Source organism: Rhynchophorus ferrugineus, unplaced genomic scaffold (genome assembly GCF_030347505.1).
Source record: "Rhynchophorus ferrugineus isolate W39M unplaced genomic scaffold, kcgeb_rfMv2 rfM1, whole genome shotgun sequence".
Taxonomy (NCBI): domain Eukaryota; kingdom Metazoa; phylum Arthropoda; class Insecta; order Coleoptera; family Curculionidae; genus Rhynchophorus; species Rhynchophorus ferrugineus.
Genome location: NW_027472580.1, coordinates 44,100,263 through 44,119,967, shown reverse-complemented (window position 1 = coordinate 44,119,967; position 19,705 = coordinate 44,100,263). Strand labels below are relative to the sequence as shown.

General features: G+C 29.9%; 1 protein-coding gene across 1 annotated transcript in view; it reads right to left on the bottom strand.

Annotated features, from left to right (window-relative positions):
- Positions 1 to 19,705, bottom strand: part of LOC143206811 (putative polypeptide N-acetylgalactosaminyltransferase 9) — a 336,211-nt gene that overhangs the window by 249,848 nt on the left and 66,658 nt on the right. The window contains 1 exon segment of the mRNA XM_076419549.1: positions 17,281 to 17,322. The gene's annotated coding sequence lies outside the window, so the exon portion shown is untranslated.

Here is a 19,705-nt window from a genome sequence, read left to right as displayed (position 1 = left end):
ATCGACTGTTTCAGTCGCTATTTTTGGTTTGACTGATTTTACTACTTTTTACTATCGACTATTTCAGTCGTGTACTTTTAATTACTATTTTTGGTTCTACTAGTTTCATTTGACTGATTTAGCGTTATGGCTCTATCGTTCTAGCTGCGACCTTGACAAAAATGTACCCAATTTATGCTTACATAGATTTATTTGTAATATATATACATACATATATATATATATTACAAATATACATAACATATTTCGATTACTCTCTCGATTTTTGTTAAAAATATTTCCGTTCAATAATAAATAAAGCATTCAATTTACTTAAAGAAGCTCTAGTAGTTATTGTGTGATTATTTTTAATTGTGTCATGAATTAGTTTTTTTATGATTAGGTGTAAGTTTAATTTTTAATTAGTATTTATGGTTATTGTACATCTTTAGATTTTAAGTTTTGTTTAAGTTCTATTGTATTGTCTATATTTATTATAGTATATTATTTGAAAACAGCAATTAACATATTAAAATACGATAAAACATTTGTGGGGTATCATTCCATTGCATAGAGAAATTCCAATTCTTTTGATAGATCCACAGAAGATTCAAATATAAAAGTAATTCTACTCCGTTTAAAATGAAATTATTAATTGCATGTTAATAGTAGTCAGTAATTATTTTTTCCTTTCCTTTTTTAAAGTTAGTACGTGAAGGAATATCTACATCTACGTCTCGCTTATATTACCGTTGGAAAATATAAGCACATATAAAATTAACTGCTCCAAGCAATTATCTCCGTCCTTTCCTCTCTCACAATTTATACAGGAAAGGGTTCGTACATCTTCGTCTGATATCACGAATTAAACACTAAAATCGAACTGTGCTGAAATAATAATTACTATTTTCGGTTGCTATTTTTTTGACTATCGACTGTTTCGTCTATTTTCAGTCGATAGTTCCCAATGCTAGTATAAAGATTTGTTTATAAATCTAAAAAAATATTCACTGATTTGAGTCACAATAAATTGTAAGATTTTAAAATTATATTACGATAATCAAAATGCCTAATATGATATTGAGGAATACAATTATATTAAAATACATTAGAATCGTTATCTATATAGAGAAAAATGATGTATGAAACATTAGCTCCTGGAGTGGAGTCGCATTTATTTAATAAAACAAGCCGACGTCTCGTAATCGTTACAGATTACATCTTCAGGGTGAGAACTCTGTGTACCAGTTTACTCTAATTAAGCAAGTGCTTGTTTGGTATTTCTAGATTTCAAAAAATTGGAGAAGAATTACTTATGGGAGGACTTGTTTCCTTTTTCTGTTACACTTTTTAGGGCAAGTGAGCATTGGAATCTGTTACTCATTTGGAAGATCTTTTATAACCCTTGTTATCATTCTCTAAGGAATGTAGCTGAGATAATGGATTATAAACAGTTAAAGGAGTTAATGAAGGTGAAAGGAATTATGAAATTTACTGAAGGAATTCACTTAGCCTAAAAGAACCTCTTCGTAAAAGATTTTTTAGACTTAAGATCATCTAAGAAAATAAAATCTATATATATATTATAAATTATTTTAAGACGTTATAATTTTGGGGGTAGAAATAAGAAAAATTAAGCAATATGTAATATAAAAGGCCCCATCCCAAAGACATATGTGAAAAATAATAAAGAATTATTATTTTGGGACTAAAGATTTTAAAATGTCTTTGTCAATATTGCAATTATACAACAAAAAATAGATATATTCGAATGTATTAGCGATGATATTTGAGTAAATATGATCAAATGGGTAATAAATTCGTGGAATATCTATTCGTAAAATATACACGTCGTCTGATATCATGAATTAAACAATAAAATCGAACCGTGCATTTAACTGAAAATAATAATTACTATTTTCGGTTGCTACTTTTTTGACTATCGACTGTTTCGACTGTTTTCAGTCGATAGTTCCCAACGCTAGTATAAAGATTTGTTTATAAATCTAAAAAAAATTCACTGATTTGAATTACAAATAAATTGTAAGATTTTAAAATGATATTACGATAATCGAAATGCCTAATATGATATTGAGGAATACAGTTATATTAAAACACATTAGAAAGTAAATGTATTAACACTATATCTATCCAACTTGAAATATCATAATATCATGTCAAAATAATTTGAGTGTTGAAATATTCTCTTGAAAACATAAAATGCGATTATTTAGTTCCTATAAATGAAAACTTCATTTTTGATATCTATTATATGAGGTTAGTAACTGCGTTACTGCAAATGATTTTACTGCGTGATGTTATGAGCTAAAAATTTTTAAAAAGTTGATCTAAGTCATATTTTATGAATTAATAACTTTGCCTCTTAGAATGTTCTTTTGTCAGCAAGATTGAATTATTTTAGAAAGGGTAAAAAGCACTTTAGGCTCAAATATTGGCAAATTGTAGCATCGTCTATTCGCTAAAACTAGTCGACATTTCGAATTCAATCTTCTACGGGGAACTTATGATACTAAAGCTTTTATAATCTGGTTATCCTATATAAATTACAGACCCTGTTTTTTCATGGAGCGTTAAATAATTAAAAAACTAGAGGATGATATGCTAGATAGGATCAGCTTTTTATTTTATTCTTCTTCCTTTGTTGGGATTATTATAGTGATTAATAAATATTATGGTTAGTCTCCATCCAGTATTCAGCCAAATTTCACTCGATCATTTGCCCATATCTCACACATTGATGATGTTTTATTTATCTAATTACCTTTCAAATTTCTCCTATGTACTCGTTGCCAGAGTTATATATACCTTGTATAGACCTGTTACATTTTTTTGGTCGCTTTCGACGATTTTATCGTGCTTTGGCTACTATACAATTGTGCTTTTGCGCTCAATACAGAACATTCCATACAAAGGACATGGAAAAACACAAATGTTTGTATGTACAAATTAAAAAAATATAATAAATTAAAGTAAAACAACAGGTCAACTGTAAAGTCCCTGGCCTGACACATAGATGGCGCTACTGAAATTAAATATATGTTTTTAGTTTTAATTTTTAGTTACAGCTGTCGGATCATTAGTTTGTGAATTATAGCATTTTAAATGAAGCAACTTTTGTTATTGTGAAAAAAATGGATAAAAAGGAATTTCGCGTGTTGATAAAATATTGTTTTTTGAAGGGAAAAAATACAGTTAAAGCAAAAACTTGGCTTGATGCCAAGTTTCTGGACACTGCCCCAGGAAAATCAACCATCAAGGATGAGTATGCTATGTTTAGACGTGGTGAAATGAGCACCGAAGACGGTAAATGCAGTGGACGCCCAAAAGTCGTTGTTACCGACGAACACTTTTAAAAAATCCACAAAATCCACACAAAAATTTGAATGACCGCACATTGAAATTAAATGAAATAGCACACACTGTAGAGATATCAACCGAACTTGTACATCAGATGATTCACGAATATTTGGGTATGAGAAACCTCTGTGCAAACCGTGTGCCGCGCGAGCTCACTTTTGACTAAAAACAAGTTGATGATTCGGAGCAGTGTTTTAAGCCGAGTTTTTGCGTCGATATGTGACAATGGATGAAACATGGCTCCATCGTTTCACTCCCAAGTCCAATCGACAGTCATTCGAGTGAAATGCACACGATGAACCCGATCCAAAGCGTGGGAAAACGCAACAGTCGGCTGGCAAGATTATGACGTCTGTATTTTGGGATTCGCATGGAATAATTTTCATTGACTACTTTGATAAAGGAAGGACCATTAACAGCGACTATTACATAGCGTTATTGGACCGTTTCAAAGACGAAATCGTCAAAAAACGGCCATATTTGAGGAAAAAAGAAGTGCTGCTTCATCAAGACAATGCACCGTGTCACAAGTCAATGAAAACGATGGTAAAAATCTATGAATTGAGCTTCGAATTGCTTCCTATCCACCGTATTCTCCAGATCTGGCCCCCAGCGACTATTTCTTGTTCTCAGATCTCAAAAGAATCGCTGGGAAGAAATTTTCGGGGAGTGAAGAGGTAATCGCCGAAACTGAGGGCCTTTTTTGAAGCAAAAGACAAATCGTACTACAAAAATGGTATCGAAAATTTGAAGTGTCCCTATAATCAGTGTATCGCCCTTGAAGGGAATTATGTTGAATAAAAAAAAACTAATTTGGCAAAAAAAATTGTTTTACTATGGTAGGCCGAGGACTTTTCAATTAGCCTGTTATATGACAAAGTGTGTATAGATAAATATTTTTGGAATAGGTAAAACTGTTATATTTAGTAGATCTCTTGTGTATTTGGAATTTTGTATATTCCTAGCAAGGCGATATTGAAGAAAATTTCCTAAAATAATTTTACACGTTCAATCATTATGGATGAGACTAGGACTACTACCATTATCGGGAATCAAAATTGTTGCTTTTGGGTTCTCACATGTCAATTTTCTAATTCATGCTTCATACTGCTTGCGGCAAGTTGAGTTGCAAAAAAAACAATATTAAGCACTGCGAAAATCGAAGTCTGTTTTTACTTAATCACGTCGGGGTCACCAATTGTAGGAATATTCGTCTGGTTGGTCAGAATGTGTGGCTGTTGATGCGATTGCTGAACACTCATTACTATTTTTAGAAGGAACTTGCACTAGAACTAAAAACACTGCTTCAGGAAATACTTGTTTATTTCGTTATTGAATGATACATGTGATCGACAGGATACAGGATATTAGGTTACTGAACTGACCAGTGAATTTTTTTTATAACATCTTTATTAGATTCGCCTAGTACAGTCTTAATTATAAATTATTTTATTACTACATTTGTATTTGGATTAAATCACAAGCAAGACGACGGCGAGAAAATACATCAATATGTTCATCAATAATTCCTCAATTATAAAATTATAATAACTTATAGCTATAGTTTATACTTAAGGTATACACTTTATATAAGTTCGTATGGTTTGGTTCGCTTCAATCTCCTGACATCCTGCGCGCTGTATAGCAGTTGTATTGTTTCCACGTTAGTATGATTTAGTAATCTACTTTTGTATTTCAAGGCGAAATCTTGGATAACTTAGCAAATCCATTTGATTTCCAAGTCATCGTGTAGTTCTTCGTTGGTTACGTAGCGATAAGCATTGATAATCAATCGAAAAACCTTGTTTTGACAGCGTTACTCAGAAAAATGGCACATAAAAGATATGATCTTAATAGCTTTTGAGCTTTGATATCTGCAGGTGTCTAAGGTATCTGATGTAAATCCTTCAGGAGTAATTCTCAGGATAATTTATTATAACTATTCTTTGACTGGTCTATAACAGAGTTGAGCGAGTTGTTTTGAATGATTTCTGATGAAGTTAGAGGACCGTTAAAATATTTATGTATGTAATGGTCACGGCGAAGAAAGTTTGATTGTATTCTTAGAATTATTAAGAGGATCGAAAAGACCTGTTCCGTCAACTGTTCACATGATAACCACTACAACATATACTGTTATTTGTTTCTATATAATAAATATGTTATGTGACTAAAATATAATTATCGATATACAAGTTATTTAATAAATGAAATAGTTTAAATGGGTGCATTCGACACTGCTATATATAATGCTATATAATATGTTGTATTTGCTTATGATAAAATTAAAACATTTCGGAGTTACTTTTTTATATTCTATTACATCAACTTGTATATAACTATATAGTTAGTTCAAAATATCTAGTTGCATAATATAGTTATATAACTATATAATAATGACCTCTCTTCTCTAATCAGTTACTTTGGACAGGAACGAGATAATGGTGGCCCCCTGTTGCCATCAAAATTCCTCAGAGAGGTAAACAATTTTACTGTTAAATATTAAGTTGCTGCGATTTTTATTGAAAATATTTTTAGCGTGTTGCAGCTGCATTGAATATTAGTATGGACACGGTCACTGAAATATCTCAAAAAATGAAAAATGTAATCAAGATCAGCTTGATGTTACCTCTATCAGAGATTAGACATATGGAATGTATAAAAACAGTGAGTAGTTTTTCAATAAAAAAATAATTTAATACAATTATTTCAAAGGAAACAGTGAGTCTGAAAACTATCGAAGAGGTCTAATGGAACTCCCGGATATTGCTTTTAAAAGAATAAAATTTTAAAAGTATATAATCAAACAAAGGAGGACTTATTATTTCAATTTATGTTTTTGGATGAAACATGGATATTTCAAAATGGGACCAATAGTGTTATGACAACAAAAGTTGATGGAAAAAGGTAAACGTTGAAATAACAATTAATTAGGTTTTATTAGTCATAACAGATATTAATAATTCATTGCAAATATTTTGTACTTTATGCTGGAAAAAGGAATGTTTAATAACACTTTCGGTTTGGATGGACTCGATCAGACACATTGAAGAAGAAATTAACAAATGATGGAATTGTGAACAAATGTTTGATAGATTGAAAATTAAGAGCTTAGTCATTCACTTGAATGAAACTTTCTGAACATGATATGATTCAATGCTGCCAATTTCTCAGACAGTTTGATGAGAATGGAAACATTTAAAACATTAAATATTTAATTTATGTTATTGTAGAGTGTAAAAGATGTATGGGCACAGATATGTGTAATTGTTCAGAATATATATGAGCATTTGGTTAAAATTTGTCAGGAGAGAAATAATAACTGTTTTTCAGCTATGGCAAATGCGTTAAAGAGAATACAGTGATTAAATCTAGTTTTATCAAGGAAGATGTATACAGGTAGTAATAGAACAAACGAAGGAGAAATACAGCGATAACAATATTTTTACAAGGAAACACCGTATCAAAGTACACAAGAAATAGCATAAAAGGTAAATATGTTCTCTAATGAAAGTAAAATATATTATTTGGATATACAATTGTTAATTAGGTGGATTAGGAATCCAGGTAATACAACTACTAGCGCGCCTAGAGCTCTAACTCATAGGTGGTATGGAAAAGAGTTCAGTGTAAATATAATCAAACACAACCTTAACCTACAAACTATTATAACTGTGTACTTAATTGTAGTTTTAGGTCCTTCGATAATATATGCATTATATTTATTATATCAATCAATAAATGTTTATATGTTAAACTGTAAAATTTCATATTCATTAAGTTTATATTGTGATATTTTAATCAGCTTTGTTAATTATTCACTAATATAAAAATATGTCAAAAAAGCCTGAAAATGTTCAGTCGATAAATTACGATTAATTAGAACCAAATTCAAGCCACTTCCCATCGTGGACTCACCCAGTGATCCAAGGACTCGTCGACATAGCAATATAAATTATTTACTAAAACGTTTTTATCATTTATCATATTTTTTCTTCGGGGGCATTCGTTTTATCGGGCCTTGTCGGGTCCCTGTTCCTTACATTTCTCCAGGGGACCGATCTTACCACTCGTATAGTAGGCCTGATATACGTACGGGAGAAGCCATTATCAAAATTCCTATTTTTGCGTTTACTGCCATTTCTTTTGCGCTGTTGTTTTTTTAGCCGTCTCTTTCGTTGTCGGTGTTTGGCGTGTAATCGTGGTCGGCTCCGGGAAAATAAAAACCATAAATTTATGAGGTTTTCTGTATGAATTGCAGAGAAAGTTTTTCTTATTTCTCCTGTGGTTTCATCGGTATACCGTAATATTGAAAAAATGGTGGATGAGTTTGGTGGTGTTACTTTGATAATAATAACTACATATTCTACTGTATTGCCGCCATATAGCCTTTTTGTTCTAACACATTCGCTTTTCTTTTATTCAGGTGGTATAAAAGAGCGTCAGAAGTAACATGCTTCGTATTACATAATCAAATATGAATTTTATTACTTGGAAGAAGGAACAAACGTTAATAGAGCAAAAACTATTTGGAACAATAAAAAAGCGCCAAATTAATAAAAAACCTAGATGAAAATTCAACCAAAAAGTCAAGCTGAATACATTCTAATATTTATGCAGGTTTGTTTGATGAAATCATTACTCAAATTTCTCAAAAACTATTTCAGAAATCATCTGATTAATTTTAATGGTTGATAAAGCTTTTTCAAAATCTAGAAATGTACCACATCGAGACCAATATCCAAACTGAATTAAAATGAAATAGTTTTCTTCCCATTAAATGTATTAATTTATAATTTTCTAGTTTAAAAATATATAGGTATTTTTTAGTATAATAACATAATTTTTTACATTTTTAATACATGAACATGCAACTTTCAAAAATATTTGATCAGGTGTACAAAAAAAGGTAATTACTAGCGTTGGGCACTGTCGACTGAAAATGACTATCGACTGTTTAGTAATTGACAACTTTTTCAATCGACTGTTTCAGTCGCTATTTTTGGTTCGACTAATTTTGTTACTATTTACTATGAACTGTTTCAGTCGTGCACTTTTAGTTACTATTTTTGGTTCTACTGGTTTCATTCGACTGATTTTTAACGTTCTGGCTCTGTCGTCCTAGCCGCGACCTTGACAAAAATGTACACAATTTATGCTTATATATATTTATATGTAATATATATAGTTTTATGTTTTTTGGTATTTTGGTTGTAAATAATAATACATTGTATTTTAATATATCAGCATTTCGGAACGACATTTTTCAAGATTGTTAGGGGGTAATTGTTATGTATGTAATAGAGTAAAAAGATCAAAAATGTATGATAAATAGTAAAATACTTTTGAATGTTTTTATGGCAATAATAGATAATATTTCGATGTCTCTCGATTTAAAAAAATGTTTCCGTTCAATAATAAATAAAGCATTTACTTTATTTCAAAAAGCTCTAGTAGTTATTGTGCTATCATTTTGAATTATGTCATGGATTGGTTTTTTTTTAAATAGGTATATGCTTAATTTTTATTTAGTATTTATGGTTATTGTACATCTTTAGTATTTAGGTTTTGTTTAAATCCTATTATATTGTCTATATTTATTATAGCACATTTTTCAAAAATAGCAATTAATATATTTAAACATGATAAAACATTTGTGAGGTATTATTCTATTCCATTGAAAATTCCATTCCTTTTTACAGATCCACAGAACATTCAAATATAAAAGCAATTCTCCTTCGTTTCAAATAAAATGATAAATTGCATTTTAATAGAATTCAATAAATATTTTTTTCCTTTTCTTTTTTAAAGTTAGTACGTGATGGAATATATGGTACATCTCCATTTCGCTTATACTACCGTTGGAAAATATAAGCACATAAAAAATTAACTGCTCTAAGCAATTATCCCCGTATCTTTGTCTGATATCACGAATTGAAAGAAAATTCGAACTGTGAATTTGACTGAAAATAGTAATTACTATTTTCACTCGCTAGTTTTTTGACTATCGACTGTTTCGACTGTTTTCAGTCGATAGTTCCCAACGCTGGTAATCTTTTGAATATATTTTCTGATAGCGTTCACAATAACTCAGAATCATGAGTTATTGTGAATACAAAAAATAGTCATCCGTTAGTAGGTTAGTACAGTCCTTAATTGAATGAAATACTTTTGCCAGAATTGTATTTAAAGTTAAAGTTATGTTAGAAAATTTAAAATTATTTTGAAAACATTTTGTCAAATAAGTATCTACATAGGCGGGCGTAGTGGTCAAGGCAATAGGACGGTCCTCCTAATGTTGCGATAGTCGCGGTTTCGTGTTCTACTGGGGTATGGATATACTTTATGTTTGTGATTGTAACTGTAAATGTCTTTATAGACAAACTTGGAAATCCGACAAGGAATAATTATCACAGTCACGCCAGTAAGCAAGCTGGGTATGACCGGATGTCTTCTGGGATGGTCTGCAAGTTGGTCACTGGTCAACGGTAGGCTTAATGCCGAGGACCGTGGTTCGGAGCCCATGTTAAACTGTAGGTCCAGTCCAGATAAACCCTCGTTGGTAAAAAGGAGATTTTAAAGTATTTATAAAAACACCTACATATTTTCAGCCATATACCGTTGGCGATTTTTAATTTTTTTAAATAATGCACCAAATAATTATAATCTGAATTATATTTTCTTAAACGGTTAAATATTGCTTTAGATTAATATATTCCGCTTCGACATAGAAGTAGATGGTTCTTCAGGTCTAAACTATAACTTTTTGCACTTGGACTTGCACTTTTTGCAGTAGATCCACTTTTTATCCTCAGAACAATTTTCTTTTCTTTTCTGACAAAAATGAAACGTGACGTAAAAAACTGTGACCTAAATCTTGGGTTGTGATATAGTGTTTAGAGGTGAATATTTAGATTTAGATATTTTTGTTTACATTCCTGTAACAGAAGCAATAGAGCTCAGAAGGGTAGTCATTATTTTAAGAGAGGCTTTATATTCGCGACTCAATAGTGAGAGTATTGGAAGGTCACATAGTTAGGCAACATTACCCAGTTAAATATCTTAAAAATAAATATAGAATCTTAACTGCTATATTATACCAGCCTGCATTTTAATATTCTATCAGGCTTATTCAAATTCTTCACGTGCATGATATCAAGATTGTCATTAAATATATTCGATAATATTTTAACTTAATAGAAAATAATTTAAAACTAAACTAAACAATGTAATAAGTGTATATTTTAGCGTTCAAAAATGTGAATACCTGATGGTGTATTTCTTAAGGCAAATTATTTCAAAAGGTATTTAATGGATTTTTAATGTTTACTTGTAGCCGGATACAGATGTTCAGATTTCTTCATAATTATTAGTAAAGTATTATTTTCCAGAGGAATTCATCGGGTATTAAATATTATCTTCAATTTAAAAGAAGTATTTTTATAACGTGTTATTGCCATAAATATAATTTTAATTGCTTCATATTTAAAGAATGTTTTTACGCTGCAATAACGCCAAATATGCTTTTATTCAATATAGAGCAAAATTAAACTTGACAGTTATCTTAACTAACATTGAAATTTATTGAATCATAATATTTCAAAAGTGATCATTTTTTATCTTTAAAAAAATACGACGGGTAATTTAAAAATATGGTTCTGACGCGAATTTTTATAATATAAAATCCAGTGCTAAAAAAGTCAAATTAGATATTAAGCTCCAACAATAGACCTTTACTTTAAAATAAATAGCCAATCAGGATTACTGCGATAACCAGACAGATGCGTTATATTTTTGCTGCAGTAATTAAAATGGCAGTAAAATTAGACATCGAACAGGTGTTGACCGTTATAAGCTCATTAATATTTCGTTGAAATATCTGCGGTATATTAGCAGTTTAATATAAGTAAAAATCATCTCATCAGAGAGCCAGTCGTTTAACATTAATTCAAAAGTTTAAAATTATATTAACTAATTACTTTTACTTTTAGAAATTTATAATTTTTGGAAAAATTTAAATGTAAAAGGAAATAAAGATATCCTACAGAAAAAATATGGGAGTTAGCCAAATTTCCTGCGATAGGAATCTTCATAGAATATACAGAAAATTAATTGACTGGAGGATTTGGAAATGCCTTAAGTTAATAGACAACTGACTGCATAAAGCTATATTAAAGTGCATAAAGCTTTCTTAAAAATAAAGTTTTATATCTGGGTGGATTGTGGAGAGCATACATGGTAGACGGTTTTGGATTAAAATCAAATGAAAAATATTATAGAAATGGTATTAAATGAACTGAAATTCATGGATCCCAATCCATATAAAGAAGCTACTGAATTAAGAACAAGATTTACAAGAGTCCTTTAGAAGGTAAAATATTTATCTGATGATGATATCTGATCAGTTAAAAATCTTCTAATCTTCTGTCTGTTAAGGAATTAATTTATCTCTAACGAGTATAATTCTGTTGAATTTGGTATTATTTTAATAGGTTCGCGATTTCAGATAAACGTGTGAACATTCCCAAAATAGAATGCTAAATACTTATTTAGAGAAACGTCGCTCACAATCTTCAAAAAACAAGTATTGTTTACACCAGATTGAACAAGTTTTTTTATATAATGCATATGTAATTCACTCGTTTTTGTTTATATCTAGTATAAACCATTTTTAGTCCAATATTCAAACGATACATACACACACTCATTCATATAATTAAAAAAAATACAATTAGCGTTACAGTATAAAAATTTATTACAGGTGCTAATCTTAATGGAGGTACCTATTTAAGAATGGTATCTATTTCACAAATGTGTTTTTAATGGATAGAGGTTTTACATGTTTATCAGTCCATAATATAAGCAAGCTAATTTATTTTCAACACGTAAAATGTGGGAAAGATTTTCGACTACAATTACTACCTGTATACACCCGTATATTAGTGCCGTAACAAAAAATATATATCATACAGTGTATTCCATTTCAATGCAACGCACTACAAGTCTTTATTATACTTTGGTTATTATACTTTAAGATTAACAATTTCTGTAACAAGGCCTTTGCTTTTCGGCTCTGCTCATTTTTATACAATTTTCTTATACTGCAAGGCTGTGTATTTATGTGTTATTAAAAAAAAATCTTTTGTCAATTGTTGCTAATGCTTTACAATGATTGGGTAAGAATATTTCTTTTAGATTATGGCTTATTTGTCTGTTTAATTTGATTATATATTCTTAATTGGGTATTACACTTTAATTCTGAACAACAATAGTAATACAAGAAACTAAAATTATTTTTTAAATCTCTGTAAATATAGATGCTTACATAATATTGTTGTATCACACTTGAAACTATTTCCAGAGTAAACTTTATTATAATAACATACAAAATATATAATTACTAGCTTTCATAAGTCAACTAAAGAAAGGAGCCAATTTTCTTATAATCTTAAATTCCATACAGTTAACTGTAACAATATTTGTAAAATTAATTTCCAATTTTAAAAAGTTTGCAGTCTCTTAAGTGCTTGCGTATATTATGATCATTTTTACACTTTAAAATCCATTTATTGAGAAAATTTGTATTTAATTAGTATAAATTAATAAAAATATTTTCTTTCAGTTTTTTTAACATTTTAATATGGCGACACCGTGGTCGATGGAACGATGTTCTTTGGTAGCAATCCCATCATCATTAAAGTTTCACATTTCTTTAGCACTTTGTGTGTTAGGCAATCTATGTTTCATCGATCTGAACAAGTGGTAATCAGAAAGCGCTATGTCTGGGGAGTATGCTGAGCGCGACAGAACTTAACATTAGAACTGCAACATTGTATCCATTACTATTTTTACAACGTGTGGCCCAGCGTTACTTCGTCGTGTGCTTAAGCTGTTCTTCGGTCATTTTTAGCAACAATATATAGTTTAATAATAGTTCGTAATATATCAGCATCTTTTTAATAAAGAAGGTCAAAAATAAAATTTTAAGGTTTCCATGATATATATATATATATATATATATATGTAATATGCGCTATCAATATAAGATATATAAGTTATATATCGTATATTATAATATACGATATATAAGTTAATTAATAAAATTCAAATAAAACAAAATATGCAGTGATCAAGCAACGAGGAATAGTCAACAGATTGGTGATACAAAATATATAATCAAATATTTTATGCCCTGGCCAAAGCGCTGTCGTCTCCAGCTCTTATACAGTATTCCATTCGTCGTTTCTGTTGTGCGTAAATCATTTATGGGTGCGTTATTTTTAAAACCAAATTCTGGCAACGTTGTACCAAAAAATACCGGAAAATATTGAACCAAGGAAGAAACCAGCAAGACAAATCCTTATAAGTTACATTTTAAAGATATTAAAGACGAAAGTGATATATATATATATATATATATATATATATATATATATATATATATATATATATATATATATATGTATATATAATTCAATAATACTAAATGAAAAACTGTTATTTTATATAGAGGTATTTATGTTAAAACCATCGAGTTTAGCAATTAAGTTCGCACCTAAATAACAAGACATATTTTAAATGCTGTATAACTTCTGTTATGAACGCTTTATCCCTAGTAAAACTAAAATATATTTCGACGAAATATTAATGAACTTTCAAAGGACAACACGTGTTTAATGCCTAATTTTACTGCAGTTTTAATTGCAAGCGCAAAAATATTGCGTATCTGTCTAGTTTAATCGTTCTGGCTCTGCATTTCCTTTAGAGTTTACGGCCAATCGTTTCGAGTTCAGTACGCAGTTTTACTTTTATAGGCCTGAGCTTAATGTTGCGTATTTCTCGGAAAAGTTATATCCACGATACATTTAAAATACATGATTGATGATCCTGTTCCCTTTAAACAACTATGATTCAGTGGTTTTGTATGTGATTTAGGATGCGTAGAAGTAAAAGTGCTATGCATGTTCAGAGGAATGGTACATTTGAAATAAATTATTCAGACTAAAATATTGTAATTATAATATATGCTGGGCATATATAAAGAAATTAAAGAAAGACATTTCTGAGCTAATAAGTCAATGGACATTTTTAAGAAACTTTGATTTTATTGTCAAATATGATTTTATTGTTTACACGGTATTAGCGTAATATTCTTCCTTGTTAAGTTTGATTAGAGATCAAATTAGAGATGTTATGAAAGTATTTTGATCGACGATATCTATTGATTAAGTTTCGAATTATCTAATAAACAAGTGTTAAACAACCTAGCAACAGTTAAATTAGATGGTTTATCTGAGGGTTTTCTGCATAAAATAATAGTTTGTCGCTTAGTATTATTGAGTTATTTTGTGTATATAGATGTAAATCATGAAACGGCCAAAATCGTATTTGGGATACTATTTATTTTTCTCGGTTACTTAAACAAAATCGGTTCTCGAGGCCCATCAAACACTTTTAGGACCTTTTGATGACGCTGCTTTGCCATATCCTTTTTTGATGTCGAGCTGTTTCAACTTTTTGGATTAATTGCTTGCCAAACAAAAAAATATGTCACAGCTGTTCTTTGTAACTGGCGATCAAAAGATCTACTACGATAATTCCAAGTGGAAAAAGTCATGAGATGAGTCCAAGAGAGCCATCCTCATCAACACTGAAGCGTAATATCCATGTCCATAAAGTCTTGCTGCGTTTATTATCAACTTTAGTACTTTTATCTATCTACCGGTACCAATAACTCGAACTTTGAAAAACTTTGCAGAAAACATTGGAAAGTATTTTGATTATTTTATATTGTAACAATGTTTATTGATAAATGGGTTCCAAGATCCATATCAACTTATTCATTATTATTACTTGTTTCAATTGAAGACGTATGTTCTGTAATAGTTTGAAATGATCAAAATTATTTTTTTGACATGAGATACATATAGTGTCCCAGTAAATTGCTATGAACAATGCTTTGACAAAAACATAAAACAGATTTCGTTCCTAAGATAACTAAATTTAAATCTTAAAATCACTATAACTCAATATATCTCAAAAACTATGAAATAAAGTAATAATATTCAATTTGATTATTTTATTTTAATAATAAGAAAGTTTTTTAATTTGATGATATCTTTGTCGCTATTTTGGTTTTGGCAATGAAACTTTTTTATATCGGATATGATATAATATATTAACATTCTTTAGTTTCTGTATTGTGTGCTATTCTCAATTTAATGTTACTTTGCATATATTGCTATGCTACTGGAGGTTTCATTTTATATGCACGGTTAAGAAGCTCTTAATTCGGATTTACACTTTATGTTGTGTTTATTCATATATTTTATATCTAGAATTAAGTATTATATAGTTATTTGTTCTTTTCATATATCCTTCATATTTTAGTTCTATATAACGGATAAGTTATTTGGTTGTCAATATGGTCAAACCACCGAACAGATTTTGTCTAGGTGAGGATCAATTCTATTATATCCGGATTGGTTGGCGCTGTGGTAACGGCGACTGGACAGCCCCCCAAGTGTTGCGATAGCCGTGGGTTCGAATCCTGCTGGGGTATGGTCGTAAATGTATGTTTATGATTGCCAAAGGCAAGAGTGTAAAATTCGACAAGGAAAATGATCCCAGTCACGCCAGTAACCAGGATGGGTAAGACCGGATATCTTCTGGTATTAGTCCTAAGTTGATCACTCGCCAGTAGGAGCCCACGTTAAACATTAGGTCTAATCCAGACAAACCCCCGTTGGTAAAAGGAAACTTTAAAATATATTTAAAAAAAAATTCTATTATTTATATTAATTTTGCAAATTGGATTCAATTCAATAGTTACTTAACTGTATTTTAGATAAAGTTGAGCATGTGAAATTAAAACATAAGACATAATGAAAATGTGATTTCTGTGAGTGAGAAAATTGAAAATTGATTAAAACATTTAAAATGGACATATAAGAATATTGAAAGAGCGAGAATGGGTATGAAAACGGTTATCGTTCAGATATTATAAGATTTTATCAAAGGATGTTTGATGGATATTAGCGATCCTGGTTACCGTGATTACGGGATGGTTATTCCTTATCAGATTCTGCCCTGTTGCCTATAAAGACATTTACAGTTACAATCACAAACACAAAGTACATCCATGCCCCAACAGGAGTCAAACCCGTGACTATCGCAACAGTAGGAGGACCGTCCTGTAATCACTGTCCCACCAACCTGTCATATATTATATTTGTACATTTTTTTCCTGTAATAAAAAAAATTAAGTGAAATACATTTATTGGATTTTTATAATAATTCCTTAATATTACTTTATAATGCAGTACTATTAATAAATAAACTATAATTATTCTCGTATTAATTATCTATTAAAATACATATATTTTGCAAGAACTGCCAACGTGGAGAAATTAAATTTTAATGTACATGTCAATCGTTTCTAAAAATACGCTTTTAATCTTAGGCGGAATTCAGAAAATGTATTGAAGATTGATTGAATGTTATAACCAAGAACTGGAACTGTAGTGAAAATAAAAAAAATATTCTATCCGGGTACAGATAAAACTTCCTAATTTATTTTTTTTTGTTTATTTTGAAATAAACTTCGATACATAACATGGGAAGTGGGTGGGCGTTTAAACAAAAAGTTGTATGTTGTTGCTAACGTGCTATTATTGTCATTTTGTAAGGAAAGAAAAATTAGGGACAAAGGCTTTAGCACCGACGTAGGGCGAAACAATGTGGTAGTAAATCTTGTGTAAGTTGCTTGTATATTATAAACTTTTCTACAGTTATTATGGCAATAATATCCAGAAACTCATAACAAAGTATACCTTTTTATTACAGAACAATGACAATACCATAATGCTCTCTATAAGGACAATTTGTTTAAAACTAGAAATATAACATTAGATTATTACTCACGCGCTAAATAATTTCTTATACCAAGGGTGTCAGCATACAAATCTGAAATAAAATAAATTAATATAAGCTATTTTATACATAAGCTAAATTTAAAAAAAAAAACAAAAAAGGAGTATTTATATTATTGGTACGACTTAGTTGTCTAAATGATAATTTTTTAAAGCTGACTTGGTTGGCGCAGTGGTAAAGGCGACAGGAAAATTTACCTACTGTTGTAATAGTCACGGTTTGGAATCTTATTGGGGTATGGTTGTAAATTCATGTTTGTGATTGTTTAATATTTGTGATACTGTCTTCTGGGATGATTTCTAAGTTGGTCACTCGCCAGTCGGTGGGCTTAATACCGAGGACAGTGGTTCGTAGCCCTCGTTAAACATTAGTCGTAATTTCAATATTTAAATCGTAATTTCGTAATTTTAACAGTAGTTTTATTTTTAATAATTTTTTAGTAGTAATAATTTTCAGTCCAGATAAACCCTCGTTGGTAAAAAGGAGATTTTAAAATATAATAATAAAATTTTTTTTTAAATAATTCATTATTTATTATTTCTAAATATTATTATAATTAAATATTAATTACTACATTAAAACAAAAAGAAAGAGATGTAAAAGAATTATTAATAATAACAATTATCGCAGTACAGTACCATAAGAATGATTATATTTATAGTAATGTACATTCTTATGACAAAACATAATAAATATAGTTAGTAAAGATATATGTTATATATTTCTTTTGTTTTTAATTTTGAATTCGGACACTAATATAAATAAAGTAACAACCTTATGTAGATTATAGGTTAGAAGAATAATAACAATCGATTGTACTAACGATTTAGTTTATATGTGAGTGAGTGATTAGGCGACCAGAAAATGTACTTTAAATGTCGCTTCCTTGTTTTACAGCTGATAATGGTTAAGACGATAGATAGTAGAGTATTTTTAAAAGATATTGGTTGTTTTTTTTTTGTTTCATAAGGTGACTATGTATTCAATGCTTTCAACAACCTACTTTCAATAAGTTGATCATCGCTTGTATATTTCACTCTAATTTGGTAAAGTATGGTTTAGTTTTACTCTAGTAGATTCCATTATAAATGCATTAAGTTTTCGTATGTACAACGAAGTTTTCGAGGAAATTCGATGAGAGGAAAACAATTTTTAAAAATATAACTTAAAAATATAACATCTTTATAAAAACAACCTTTACATAAATACCATTTACAAATACCTTTAGAATATACCAAAGTTTAAGCAAAAAGGGATATGTAATATAAAACCACCTGGGAATAAAGAGAATCAATGAAAGTTAACGACATTTTCAGGTTATTTAGTGAAGTTTTTCTGAAGGAAAAGGAACATATTTCCATTATGGTAATTTTTCTAATAATTGCGAAATTTTGCACATAATATATACTACTACTGTGTAAAAGCTAAATATATCTCATTTTCGAATTCTGCAACACGCAATATGTAAATAATTATCCAGTTTCATCCCTTTAGATTTCAGGTTTTAATTTGAAATATCAACGTTGAACTTTTGTAATAAATTCAAATTACTAATGCGTACAACATTGAATACCTCAATATGAAGATGGTAATACATAAAACTGAAAAGCTAATCTGATTTAAGCTCTCTTGCCATCATTTCGTGCTGAATCTCTCAAATGAACATAATTTTACGATAGAAGGTCCATGTCAAATATGCCTTCGTCAATTATTTCTCCAATGAAGAATAATATTTCTACGTAGAAATTGAACTCCGACTCTCATATTCGTGTTAATAGCTTGTCAAATGCAGTTATGATTTGAATTCAAACTCAGGACACAGGCGTGATATTGAACGAATAAATAAAGAAGATATATCAATATGAATTATTAATATGAAAATATTCGAATCATCGCTGAAGATTGTTTACTGGAGCCTTTGCAGCAAACGGCAGTCGCTCAATTGAGAACTATTAACATTTCGGAGCATCGAATCTTCGAAAAGCATTCTTAGTCTGAGGATTACTGAAATTCGGAAACTATGAAGTTGCAGTTGTTGAACATCCGTGATCCTAGTTTCCCGAAATTTAGACAGAAACATCGAAGATCAGGGGTATATGCTAAGGTACACTAAGGACAGCCGGAAGTTGTTAAAAAAAATCCCTTGAACTAGTATACTAGAATTTAAAGTGAAGCTTGCGGTTAGAACGTGTGCAGACTAAAGGTACTGAAGTAACTCAGTTACTCTACAGGAAATTGTAAAAGCCAAATCAGAAAGCTCGTTAGCGTCATATATAAAAAAAATTGCCAAAAGCAAGCTAGAGGCAGGAAAAGTCCTTTAGTCCTTTTGTATTAGAGGGAAGCTTTACGGCAAGCTGCTGGTAATTTCGTTGCTCGTTGCTGCTGGTAAAAAATTGTTTTACATATTTAATCATTT